Source organism: Pipistrellus hanaki (assembly GCF_964339955.1).
Source record: "Pipistrellus hanaki genome assembly, chromosome: 13".
NCBI classification, from domain to species: domain Eukaryota; kingdom Metazoa; phylum Chordata; class Mammalia; order Chiroptera; family Vespertilionidae; genus Pipistrellus; species Pipistrellus hanaki.
In genome coordinates, this window is record NC_140515.1 from 12,298,798 (window position 1) to 12,311,020 (window position 12,223).

The 12,223-nt window shown below is 42.5% G+C and overlaps 1 protein-coding gene across 19 annotated transcripts in view; it reads left to right on the forward strand.

The window, feature by feature from the left end:
- Window positions 1-12,223, forward strand: part of MAGI1 (membrane associated guanylate kinase, WW and PDZ domain containing 1) — a 518,034-nt gene that overhangs the window by 88,688 nt on the left and 417,123 nt on the right. The window lies entirely within an intron of this gene.

A 12,223-nucleotide genomic window follows, 5' to 3' on the forward strand; every position in this document is an offset into this window, starting at 1 on the left:
TTTAAATCCTCACCCTAGGATATGTTCATTGATTTTACAGAGAGAGGAAGGAAGAGTGAGAGAGAAACAGTGATGAGAATGAGAAACATTGATTGGTTGCCTCTTGTACACACCCCAAGGTACATGCCCTGATCAGGAATTGAACCTGCACCCTTTTGGTGTACGGAACAATGCTCCAAGCAACGGAGCCATTGGGCCAGTGCTGCTGGCGTACTTTCTTAATGAGGTTCTCTCTCTGGAATTGCTACACTGGTGTAAGCTGTGCTTTTGGTAAGCTGTACAAGCTTGTTTATCTCTAGGATGAAAGATAACTCCTTTGAGAAAATTAGATACATTTTTTTTTTTTTTTTTTTTTTTTAGCAGTTTGATTCAAATTTTGCTGAATTTTCTTTATTTTATTTTTGGTTGGCAAGATAAGTATAATTCTTCTTTGCTTTATTGGTGGCCCAATCCTTTGGTATAGTAAGCCTTTATGTACTTTCACTTCTAAGCCCCTCTCTGTTCCCATCTTTACCATTTAAAGATACAAGGAACAGGATACTTTGGAAAGTCTTCCCTCCTTTACTAGTCACAATTAATTGAAATGTACTCACTTCTCAGATGAAAGAAGATTTACAGTTGACTTACTATGGATTGCAGACATCAATTAAAACATGGATGAATTCTGACTGCCATATGTTGTATTGTGGACAATGCCCTGCCCTGACCACATTATAAGATTTATAAGCAGTTGGAAAGCTCATTGGCCTAGGCACTAGGTGTGTGGTGCTAAGCAGGGGTCTTCAAACTACGGCCCGCGGGCCACATGCAGCCCCCAGGGGAGTCTGATCCTGCCCGCCAGGTTTTTTGGGCAGTGAGCGCAGCCAAGGTGTTACAGTAGGAATTAGTAGTTCATATAGTCCGGCCCTCCAGCTCTCTGAGGGACCGTGATCTGGCCCCCACTTTAAAAAATTTGAGGACCCCTGTGCTAATGGATGATGATACTCTGTTCTTAAAACCTTTCCATGGCTCTCCATTGATTTCGGAATGAAGGTCAACATCCTTAACCTGGTTCTGAATGACCTGGCCTCTTGCTGTTTGCTGCCTAACAAGTCCACCAAAGCTCAGCGGCTTACGAAAACAAAAACTCCAACATTTGTTATTTCTCATGATTACTTGGGTTGGCCAGATAGTTCCTGGGCTTGTTTCACTGGGGCTGACTCATCTTTTATGTTTAACAGGAAAGGTGATTGTGGTAGAAGGTCAAGGTGGTTTCCCTCAGTCTGGCCTCCAGTCCTTGCTGTCCTGCGCTTCTTGTCAACATGTTCTCTTCACCTCCATGAGGCTAGACTGGCTTCCTTACTTGTGGTGTCAGGGCAGCGTTTCAAAATTGTGAAGTTCTGTAGAAGCAAGGTCCCTGGAAGCCCATCCTGTAGCGGTCGGTCACACAGTGTCACCCTCTCCACATTCTATTGGTCAAAGCAAGTCCTAATCCCACCTCTTCCCCCACTCTCCTGCCATCAGCCAAAATTTAAATGGTGAAAAAACAGACTCCACCTCTTGATGGGATTTGCTGCAGAGAATTCTGTCTGCCAAAAACGTTTCTTTACTCTTTCCATTGTCCCCTTTCACTTTACAGCCTAACCACAAAGCTCTCCATTCCTTACACGCATCTTGTTCTCCAGCTTTTGTCCTGAGAACACGTACTTCTCTCTACTTGGAATATGTTCTTGCCTCTTCTTCCAGCTAACTGCTACATGTACTAGCGATTTCTTTCTTTTCTTTCCCCCACCCCCCCAATATATTTTATTGATTTTGTACAGAGAGGAAGGGAGAGCGATAGAGAGACAGAAATGTCGATGAGAGAGAATCATCGATCAGCTGCCTCTTGCATGCCCCCTACTGGGGATATGCCCACAACCAAGGTACATGCCCTTGATCGGAATCGAACCCAGGACCCTTCAGTCCACAGGCCGACCCTCTATCCATTGAGCCAAACCGGTTTCAGCCGTACTAGCGATTTCAGCGTCATTGGCATTCAGTAAGGGTGCTCTTGCTGGCCAATACCCTAAGCCCTCCTCTGTGATTTAATGATTGCCTTTGCTTTCCCTGCCATAGTATCACTCATCACTCCTTCATCAGAACTTCTGAAACTGTAGGAGGCAGGACTGGTGTCTGTCTATGTGTCCAGTGATGGGCCTTCAGTGGTGGTGTTAAAGAAGCACTTGTGCGATGCAGATCAGATTGGTGCAGACTCAGTACTGGCGTATGCTCACAAGATGATTTTGATGTTCCCTTTTGGAATGTTGTCCTCACTCTTCCACTCTTCCCCCTTTTAATCCTCCTGCTCAGCCAAGCAGTCTGGCTTCAAAGAAACAGCCCAGTAGAATAGGGTCCTAATGATTCCCGTAGTTTGGAAGACTTTTTCTTAGATTTGCTGAGCCATTAGAACTGTTAAATCACTTGTTAACATCAAGTGGTTTTTAGGAGAAGTCTTACCTGTAGTCTATAAAATAGTTGGTTACAGGTGCTAACTTAAGAAAAACTTTCCCTAGCTCACCCACCCTCTTATTTCTTTCTTTTCTGAGCCTATATTGCAGTTAGAATCAATTTGTCACCCTAATTGCTCTCTAATTATTTCATGTGCAAGTGTCAGCTTCTCACTTAGGTTCAACTTTGTGAAGGAACAGGAACGTGTTTTATACCCCATTTATTCCCTTCTTCCCAGTGCAGGCTACCATAAATAATAAACACTGGCTCATCCAAGATGTCTTTCTCTCTTTTTACTCCAAACAAGTTTACATAAAACTTAAGTGTTTTAAGTCTCAGAGAGTCTGTGTGCTAATCTAGTTGGTTGTGGTAGCCAGACTTTTGAGAGCTCCCTGCTGCCCCAAACAATTCTGTTTTTGTATTCATGCCTTGTGTGATCTTCCACATTGAAGATCACCAACTTTAAAAAAAAAAAAAATATCTGTTTTTATTGATTTTAGAGAGAGAAGAAGGGAGAAGGATAGAGAAATAGAAACACTGATGAGAGAGACACATCTATCGGCTGCCACCTGAATGTCCCCCTACTGGCGATTGACTCGTGAAACCTGGGCATGGGCCTACATCAGAAATCGAACAGGGTACCTCTTGGATCATGGCTAAACACTCAGCCACCGAGCAATGCCAGCCAGGTGATTTAAAAATATATATGTTTGTATTGATTTCAGAAAGGAAGGGAGAGGGAGAGAGAGAGAGAGCAATATCAATGATGAAAGAGAATTGATCGGCTGCCTCCTGCATGTATCCCACTTGACTTTTTCTTTGAATACATTGAAAGGCATCAGTGATAACTTCTTACATACCCCTTTCTACCCCCGCCGGCTCCCCCAACCCCCATCTGTGTATTCCTGAAAACTCATGCAGACTAAATCTTCATTTCCAAGGACCTTTTGAAGAACAAAAATGATTTCACTGTTTTGCCTGAGGCTGGAATAAGAACCATAGTTTTCCTTAGGTAACAGCTCCTACCGTCCTTGCATTTTTACTTGAAAGCTAGATTTTTCAAAGGAGAAACTGCACTTTTCACATTTAAAAGAAGACATTGACCCATTTTTCTCTAGAGTTTAGAACCCTGGGGATTAGACCTAATGTGGTTTGATGGGTCTAGCAGAATTTTGGAGTCTTGAGGTGGAAGGAAGCTGTTGAACAGCCACATATGCAGAGTGCTTGCCGCAAGGATTAACCTGTGCTCCGTAAACTGATGCCCTCTAAATGTCTCTCTCACTTGTCAATTTGACCTTAAATTGCTGTTGCCCCTAATTCTGTTCTCAGTTGTGGCCCCGTGTACTGGTTAATGGTTAACAATGTGCCCTGGGCAGGGAGAGCTGATTTGTAGTTTGCCCATTTCCATTGTGTAAACACTCCCTCCAAGGCCAGTATGAAGTGACTAATGTGCAGGCGCTGAACACAGAGCTGGGAAGAGCTGCATAGGATTGGCTCTGTGGTGTTAATCCAGGCGGCTCCTGCCACCACTGAGTTCCACACATAGTAAGGAGTCAGGACTGATAAGATAGTGACTGTAAATGAGGGTGGATAATGGGTCATTGGGGTTAGGCATTTTAAAAGCTCTTTTACACATGTTATTTAAGGAGCACAGTCTGAAATAAGCGCTGTGTCTCACACCATGTTAATAAGGCCTTTATTTCCATATACTTGGGTTCTCCTTCTCTTTGGACATCTCGGGGAGATCTGAGGTTACCCAAAACCTGAGTGGAGTTGCTTCCAAGTGGCGGATCTGAGATCCAAACGGGTCTTTCTGATGTTAGGGCAGCATTTGTAATCCCCGTAAGGCACAGAGAATTATTCGGATGTTTAAAGGTTGATGGCATTTTCCCTAAGCTTTCTCTCTTCCAGCTGTAAATATCCACAACTCTTAGGAAATAATTCATTACTTTATTCAGGTGAGTGTTATGTGTCAGGCATTGTTCTCCTCATTGTGCATCAGGGAACAAAACAGTAAAATATTCTCATCCTAGTGGGGGGAGAAAGACAACAGATTCATGTAAAAGCAATTAATGTTGCATGTTAGGATGTGAACATTTTTTAAACAAGGTGGTACCACCGCCTGGGATCACTTACTTCTCAGACCTCCGGCCTTTGCCCATTGCCTCCCGGAGAGGGACCTGCTGTGTGAAGCAGTTGTGTTTCCTGAGCACCAGGTGTGGCCTGCCTGGCCCACTGCAGACCCGGCTCCCTTCCTTCCCTGGATTTGTCCTTCCTGGGTTAGGAACACAGCTCAGAGGCCCTCCCTGTCCTCGGACCCATGTCCTATCCGGGCTGGTGTGGATCTGTGGTCAGTCCACACCACCCGTCCTTTCCCCAGGGACACCTGCCAGCCAGGCCTGGTTTTCCTCCGCAGCTCATTTCACCATTGATCGAGGGACCTAGAAGCAGTCCTTCAGATTTACCTTTGTGGTTTCTCATAATGTACAAAACCTGCAGGGACAACTTGATTTATGGGCAAATAAATCTACATTTGCCATCTCTGCTCCTTAATGCTTCTTAAAGCAGTGTTTTCTAAAGTGTGGGACTACCGACGGTACTTGGCGATTGGCAGACATGCCGTCGAATCTGGCAGCCGCTCCCCGTGTATGTCACCCTCCTGGAGTGATGATGTCGAGGCCTTATGGGTGCCAGAGGTTCTTACTGTCTTTCGGCCTTGCTGACCCTCCTGCTCCGCAGAGAGAAGCAGTGAGAGGGAGAGAACCAGGTGTGGACCCTCTGCAAATGACAGTTTTTAGCTAGAAATTTAATAACATTCTTTTACTTAAGATGTATTTCTTTTTAGGGCTACCTTCTAGTCAGAATAGATGATACTGATTTTTTGTCTCACAGCAATGAAATAAATTTAAATTTATTCAGGTTAGAAATGAGTTCATTTAAACATGTGAATAAATAACAGGTGTTTTCAAGTATGACACGTATCAGGTTGGCTCTTCAGTGGCTGAAGTTTGGTTAATATTTGTCTAGATAATGCTGCAGGGTCATAAGCAGACATAAATTCTTTTAATAGACTAGGCTGTAAAATAAGTAACAACATTTTAAAACATAAAAATACCTCACCATAATCATGCATGTGAATAGCGGTTAAGAGCATAAACTTTGGACCCAATCTCTCTCTCTCTTTTTTAAATATATTTAATTGATTTTTTTTTACAGAGAGGAAGAGAGAGATAGAGAGTTAGAAACATCGATGAGAGAGAATCATCGATCAGCGGCCTCTTGCACGCCCCCTACTGGGATGTGCCCGCAACCAAGGTACATGCCCTTTACCAGAATTGAACCTGGGACCTTTCAGTCCACAGGCTGAAGCTCTATCCATTGAGCCAAACCGGTTTTGGCTGGACCCAAACTCTTGATGTGAATCCCTCTTTACTAGTTGAATGAGGTAAGGTACTTAATGCTTGGTGTCTGGGTTTCCTCATCTGAAAAATGGGGATATAAGTATTTACCTTAAAGGCTAAGGATTGAATGAGTCAATGCATTAAGGATAGTTACAGCTATGTAAGTGTGAGCTCATTATTATCTTATTATTATATTATTTTAAGAGGATTAGGTTCTTCATTTTTACCATTTTAACCATGTCCCAATTGTTAAAGGAGTATCAGTTAGTGTTCTAGGTCATGTAACTTGAAAAAGGAAGGAACCACGTTGTGTTAATCCTGAACAAAGTCCCCATTGTTCTCCCGGATTTGCATTGGGGAATTGTTTTCAGGGGCCCTGGCTTGTTTATAATGGCTCCTGTTGGGAAAAGGTGGACTTTTTACACCAAGTGTGGGTGTGGTGCCCGTTATTGTCATTTCATTTAACCTTCCAGCCAATTTCTTACGCATAAATAAACATAAAACAACACCTGGACTGAGGCCTTTTATTGTGCTGGGATAAAATTTTACAAAAATATCAAGGGTGATCCCATCGCTGAGGAGCTGCAGAGCTGAAGGCGGCTTTCATATGGACCTGCTTTTTCTGGGGTGGCATGGCCTGCCTTGAGCTGGGCAGGACCTGAGCTCCCAGCGACAGGAAGTGTTTTGGGGGGCGGGGAAAGGATGGGGTGGGATGGTGGGCGGGATTAGGAAAGACTGGAATACAGAGAGCTCAATAGTTTATCTATTTGCATGTCTTCTCAAAGGATTTTATATATGAAAATTCATCATGATGCCCTAAGTGGAAAATAATAAGATAACTTTTACTTAGCACTTCCTACGTGCTGGGCATGGTTCTAAGCACTTGACAGTATTAACTCATAAATCCTCACAGTGAGGTGGGCACGTCTGTTTATTGTCGTCTGAGGAACAGAGGCATGGAGTGTAGGATGTGGGCTTTTTTTTTTTTTTAATTCTTTTAAAAAAAATATATTTTATTGATCTTTTACAGAAAGGAAGGGAGAGAGATAGAGAGCTAGAAATGTCGATGAGAGAGAAACATCTACTAGCTGCCTCCTGCACACCCCCTACCGGGGATGTTCCCGCAACCATTGTACATGCCCTTGACCAGAATCGAACCTGGGACCTTTCAGTCCGCAGACTGACGCTATACCACTGAGCCAAACCGGTTTCAGTGGATGTGGGCTTCTTGAGCTTATCAGATCAGAGACAGGCTGTGTCAGATGGGTCTTGTGAGATTGGAGCCCAGCAAACTGGCTCTGATGGTCCAGCAAACTGGCCTCACTTTGACCTTGTGTTACTAGGCCTCCTGGCTTCTGCCAGGAAATGATAGCTTCTCTTAGAATCCCCACACTGTATAGATTTGTCTCCCAGTGATATTCTTGCTTGATCTGATGCTAGAAATTCCTGAAGCCGGACTCATATATCTTCAAGTGACAGGCTTAATTTTTCAACTTTACAATCTCCTGGATGGGGAGAACAGACCCAACCCTTTGTCATTTGAGAACTTCAGTAGCACCTCTTGAAGGTGAGAACTTGGTATGTGGAAAGGGAAAACAGGTTTGAATAGGGCTGGTGGTTCTACTTTAGTTAATTGAAAGAGCATTTGATTAATGAACCATTTACATTTTTCTAAAGTTAAAAGAATGAAAAAAGTGACAGATTGTATAAGGTTTTAAATGCACTTTTTCAGGAGTCAAAATGAGATTTTTACAGATGGTGTTAGCTTCATCTGTTTATACATTTCTTTGAATTATACAAGTGATGAAATGATGTTGGGTAAGTTAAGTCACTCCTCTGCTCCCCTCCACCGCTGAGTTGAATATAAAAATCTCTTCGATTACTTCCTACTACTCAATATAAAATCCAAATTCACTGATGCTTTCTGCAATATCTGATCCCCGCCCCTATGGCTTCGGGGCTGACACTAGCTCAGACTGCTTCTTTGTGGTAATGAGGAAATAACATTCTCTGTCAGACTGTACACATGGAGAGGGCTGCACGTTAGCCCACATGTTCCTGGCTGGGTGCCCGTGTGCAGCACAGCCTGACCAGCCTCATCTCATAGCCCTCACAACGTTCTCCAAGTCCCTGGTCATTCTCATCTCACTTGAAATGACTTGTTGAATGTCGCTCATTCTTGCTGGGGGGTAAATGCCCTAAGGAATGGTCCTATGTTTGTCATCTGTACCACTGTATCTCCAAGAGCAGGCACAGTACCAGGCACCTAGTAGGTTCTTTATCATGTTTATTGTTTATGATGTGTATTGCATGCAGGCTTGACAGTTGTATGCATGGGTGGGTGGATAGATACGATTGGAGTGGATGAACCAAGCATAGGTCTTGCAGTGAAGAATTAGAGATCCTTTGCCTGGGACATATGGATCTGGGATCTTAGAACCAAACTTGCACACTCGTTTGGAATAATCCAGTTTTGTCTAAGTGCTCTCAGGGAGGCTAGCTTTTGCAAATCTCTTCTGTTGTGAATCTCTCACATCCCACATAACCAGATGTTCCTGCTATGAAGGAAAAGCATGTTATATTTTACTGTTATGTGCAATGCCACCAGAGCTCATCAGAGACATTTGCAAACTGGGGTTATCTGACACTGACCTGGTGATCTTCTGACTTGTTGGTCCCTATACTGTCCCGCTGTTTATAGATTTTCTGACTCCTGAAAAAGTGCAGAAATGACAAAGAATCATCACATTCTCTTCCCTGGTGTTTTGATTTCCCAGGATTACCATAACAAAGTACCACAATCAGGGTGGCGTAAACCAACGGAAATTTATTTTCTCACAGTTCTGGAAGCTGCAAGACTGAGAGCAAGGTGTCGGCCGGGCCGCGTCCTCTCTGAAGGCTTGCAAAGAACCTTCTTGTCTCCTGGCTGCTGCTGGTTGCTGGCAGTCCTTGCGTTCCTTGGTTGGTAGCGTCATCATTCCAATTTCTGTCTCCCTCTGCACATGGTTATCTTCCCTCCAAGTCTCTGAGTTTCTCTTGTCTTACAAGGATAACAGTCATTGGATGTAGATCTGACCCTAATCCAGTTTGACTTCATCTTAACTAATAAATCTGCAAAGATCCTATTTTTAAATAAGGGTACCTGGGGTTCCAGGTGGACATGATTTTTAGGGGAAAGGGAACACTCACTGTTCAACTTAGTAGACCAGGTTTCAAACCTTCTTGGTGGCTCGTCCATGAGTTTAGGTCAAGGCTCTGTTGTTCTTTGTGTGACTGTTGAAAGATGAAATAGAGGGCCGGAGACCAGGAATAGGAAACAGGCTTTATTGATGGAGAAGACCCTGCTGGCTGCCTTCCAGAGGGGAAAGAGCACACGTGCTGGGTAAACACACCTTTTGAGGGGAGGAAAAGGAAGGGACGTGGCTTAGAACACTCAGCACATGCTGATTAGTGGTTTCATGTAAAGCAGGGGTCTTCAAACTACGGCCCGCGGGCCACATGCGGCCCCCAGAGGAGTCTGATCCGGCCCGCCAGGTTTTTTGGGCAGTGAGCGCAGCCGAGGTGTTACAGTAGGAATTAGTAGTTCATATAGTCCGGCCCTCCAGCTCTCTGAGGGACCGTGATCTGGCCCCCACTTTAAAAAGTTTGAGGACCCCTGATGTAAAGCATATGATTAGGGACCTAGGGATTTAGGAATTGGGGGCTTAGGGTATTTGGCAGGTGCTAATTGGTGGGTCAGTGTACAGGCCATATAAGGTGCCTGGTTAGGTGCTCAGGAATGTTCGGACTGCAGGTGGAGTTTATGTCATTTTCCGTCCATTAGTTGGGGGAAAAGAGGATCTATCAACTGTATATGTGATGTCTTCTCTTATAGTCTGTTTCTGTAAAAGAGTGCTAGTAATATTACCTATATGATGGAAGTGTTTTCTTGTTTTGTTTTGTTTTGTTGTTGTTGTTGTTTTAAATTGAATTTTAGAGAGGAAGGGAGAGAGAGAAACATTGATGTGAGAGAGAAACATCTGATTGGTTGACTGACCCTGACTGGGAATCGAACCTGTAACCTTTTGATGTATAGGATGATGCTCCAACCAACTGAGCCACCCAGGCAGGAGGAGGTTTTGAGAATTAAATGAGGTGATGCAGACAACCATGTAAACATGGCCAGTACCTGTGGAAAGCATTGAATCTATTCTTGTTATTATTCCTTTTCTTTATTGGAATCTGAACCTACAGGTATTTTCTGAGTTTCTTTTTACTGATTTTTCAAGTCAAGTCTTGTTTTCATTTCTGCTCTTTTCACTTTTATTAGTAGGTTATAGCCAATTGTCAATCATTTTTGACTGATTCTTCTTGGATTGATTGGATGGTTTGATCATTCCTTGAGGAACATTACAAGAGAGTTAAGAGCTCTGTGTTGATTGGAGATTATTCTAATATGCTGGTAAAATTTTAAAGAAAATTGCAGGTCAGTGCTAAAATACAGGCTGATTTAGGAAATTGTCTTTTCAAATCAATTTTTGTCTGATTTTGCATTGGCTTGAGAAAGGGGTCATGTGGCTGGGTTTTTCCAATTTGCCAAAACCATATTAAGTAATTCTGCTGTGGGTCAAAATAGTAATAAAAGCCAAAGAAATGTGTTTGCATTTTCTGTGCAGTTATAATTTTGCAGTGGAGTAGAGTAAAAGTGTAAATAAAAATGCAGACGAATTCCATTTTGTACTTTGTATAATATAAATTAAAGCATGTATTATGGGGTGATAATTCAATTTAACATTAATTTTTGTGTGTTTTTCCCCCCACCCCCCGAAATGTGAAATTGAATAAATGTTGTTAAGAATCTCTTTAAGAGGCAAAACGGACTAAAATTAATTATACTGTATTGTTTTAAAAATATTTTTAACTCCCAGGAGAGAATGATGTTTCAGATTAGAAATTCATGTGGTGTTTATGTGTGACTAACAGAATGTGATTGAAGATGTAACATGACTTGTGATGATTATGGTTCAAACTCAGAAGAAGTAAAACCCCTTCTCGATTATTACTCTGTCTTTAAAGACTATCACAGAGGTCTTAGAGAACTTAGGGGCACAGTCTGAAGTGTTGAGTTAGCAGAAAAGAATACAGCAAAATGGAGTTGAGTAGGGGACTGACGTTAAGTGAATGCAGCTCTATTAAGTGTAAAAGGAGTTCCTTTTGTTCTAGTGGCCCTAAGGGATGTAAACAGAATTATGGGGCGTAATGGTGACATGCAAAGCTCTCTAAAATGAGAGGTAGTGCCCTAGACATGTAGCTCCTTCCCTGACAACTGAGCTTGCCAAGCCCAGGCTGGGTTATGCCAAGCAGAAGTTCAGAGGGGACTCAGAGATTGGATGAGAAGTTGGGACAGGTGACCACAGAGATCTGAGTTTCCAAGATGATATCCAATGGGATAGAGCGAAGACAGTTAAAAGAGGCACGCTGATTGAAGGCCCAGGGTATTTGGCTAAGAAGTAGAGTTTTGATATTCAGAGCTGTAGCTGGGTATGACGGAGGAGACCAAGAGTATGGGGAAAATTATTGAATGGTCACTGTTAACAAAGACACAGATGGGAGAAAATTGCATTTTTTTTTTTTTTTTTTTTTTTTTATAACTTGGCACAATGAGAGAGAAAAACATGGAAGGCGAAGAGAAAGAGAGGGAGAGAGAGAATGAATGAATGAGAATATGTACATGTTACCTCCTACATGCCTTCCATTTTGAGCGTTAAGAAATGGAAAACCAAGTTTGCTTACATATATAATTTCAAAATGAGAAGTCAGCATTTTATCTCCTGGGACAAAAAAACCAAACACACACACACAAAAAACCCTTCCTTAAATTAACTGAAATTAATTCACTTTTCTCCAAAGGAAAAGCTGATGAAAAGCAAGGGTCATGAAAACTGATAGCTTTCCCAATCAATGTTCATCGTATTTCTTGGTTTCCTGTGCAGTGAAGAGCCTCAGTAGATACTCTAATGCCTGCCAGAATGACAGGGTACTCAAATTTTATGCCCTTTAAGCTAGTTTTCATTGTGTTCTGTTTTATGTTTTTTTTTGGGGGGGAAATGAGGAGCATTATCCTTCCTTAAAAACAGATCTCCCTGTGATACAATTTAATATTTCAACACCTTTTATATGCATTCTCCTTACCTTACATTTGTTTGTAGGAGGGACAATTTGAAGAGGAGAATAATATGTTAAATATTCTGATTTTAAGCAATTAAGTTTAAACTGACCTGTTGAGCCACTAAGTTTCTTGGTGAAAACAGCTCACTTGTAGCCAAAGAGATTAGTTTCAGGATGTTGGGGAGCTGGCTGTTTTATAGGTCCTC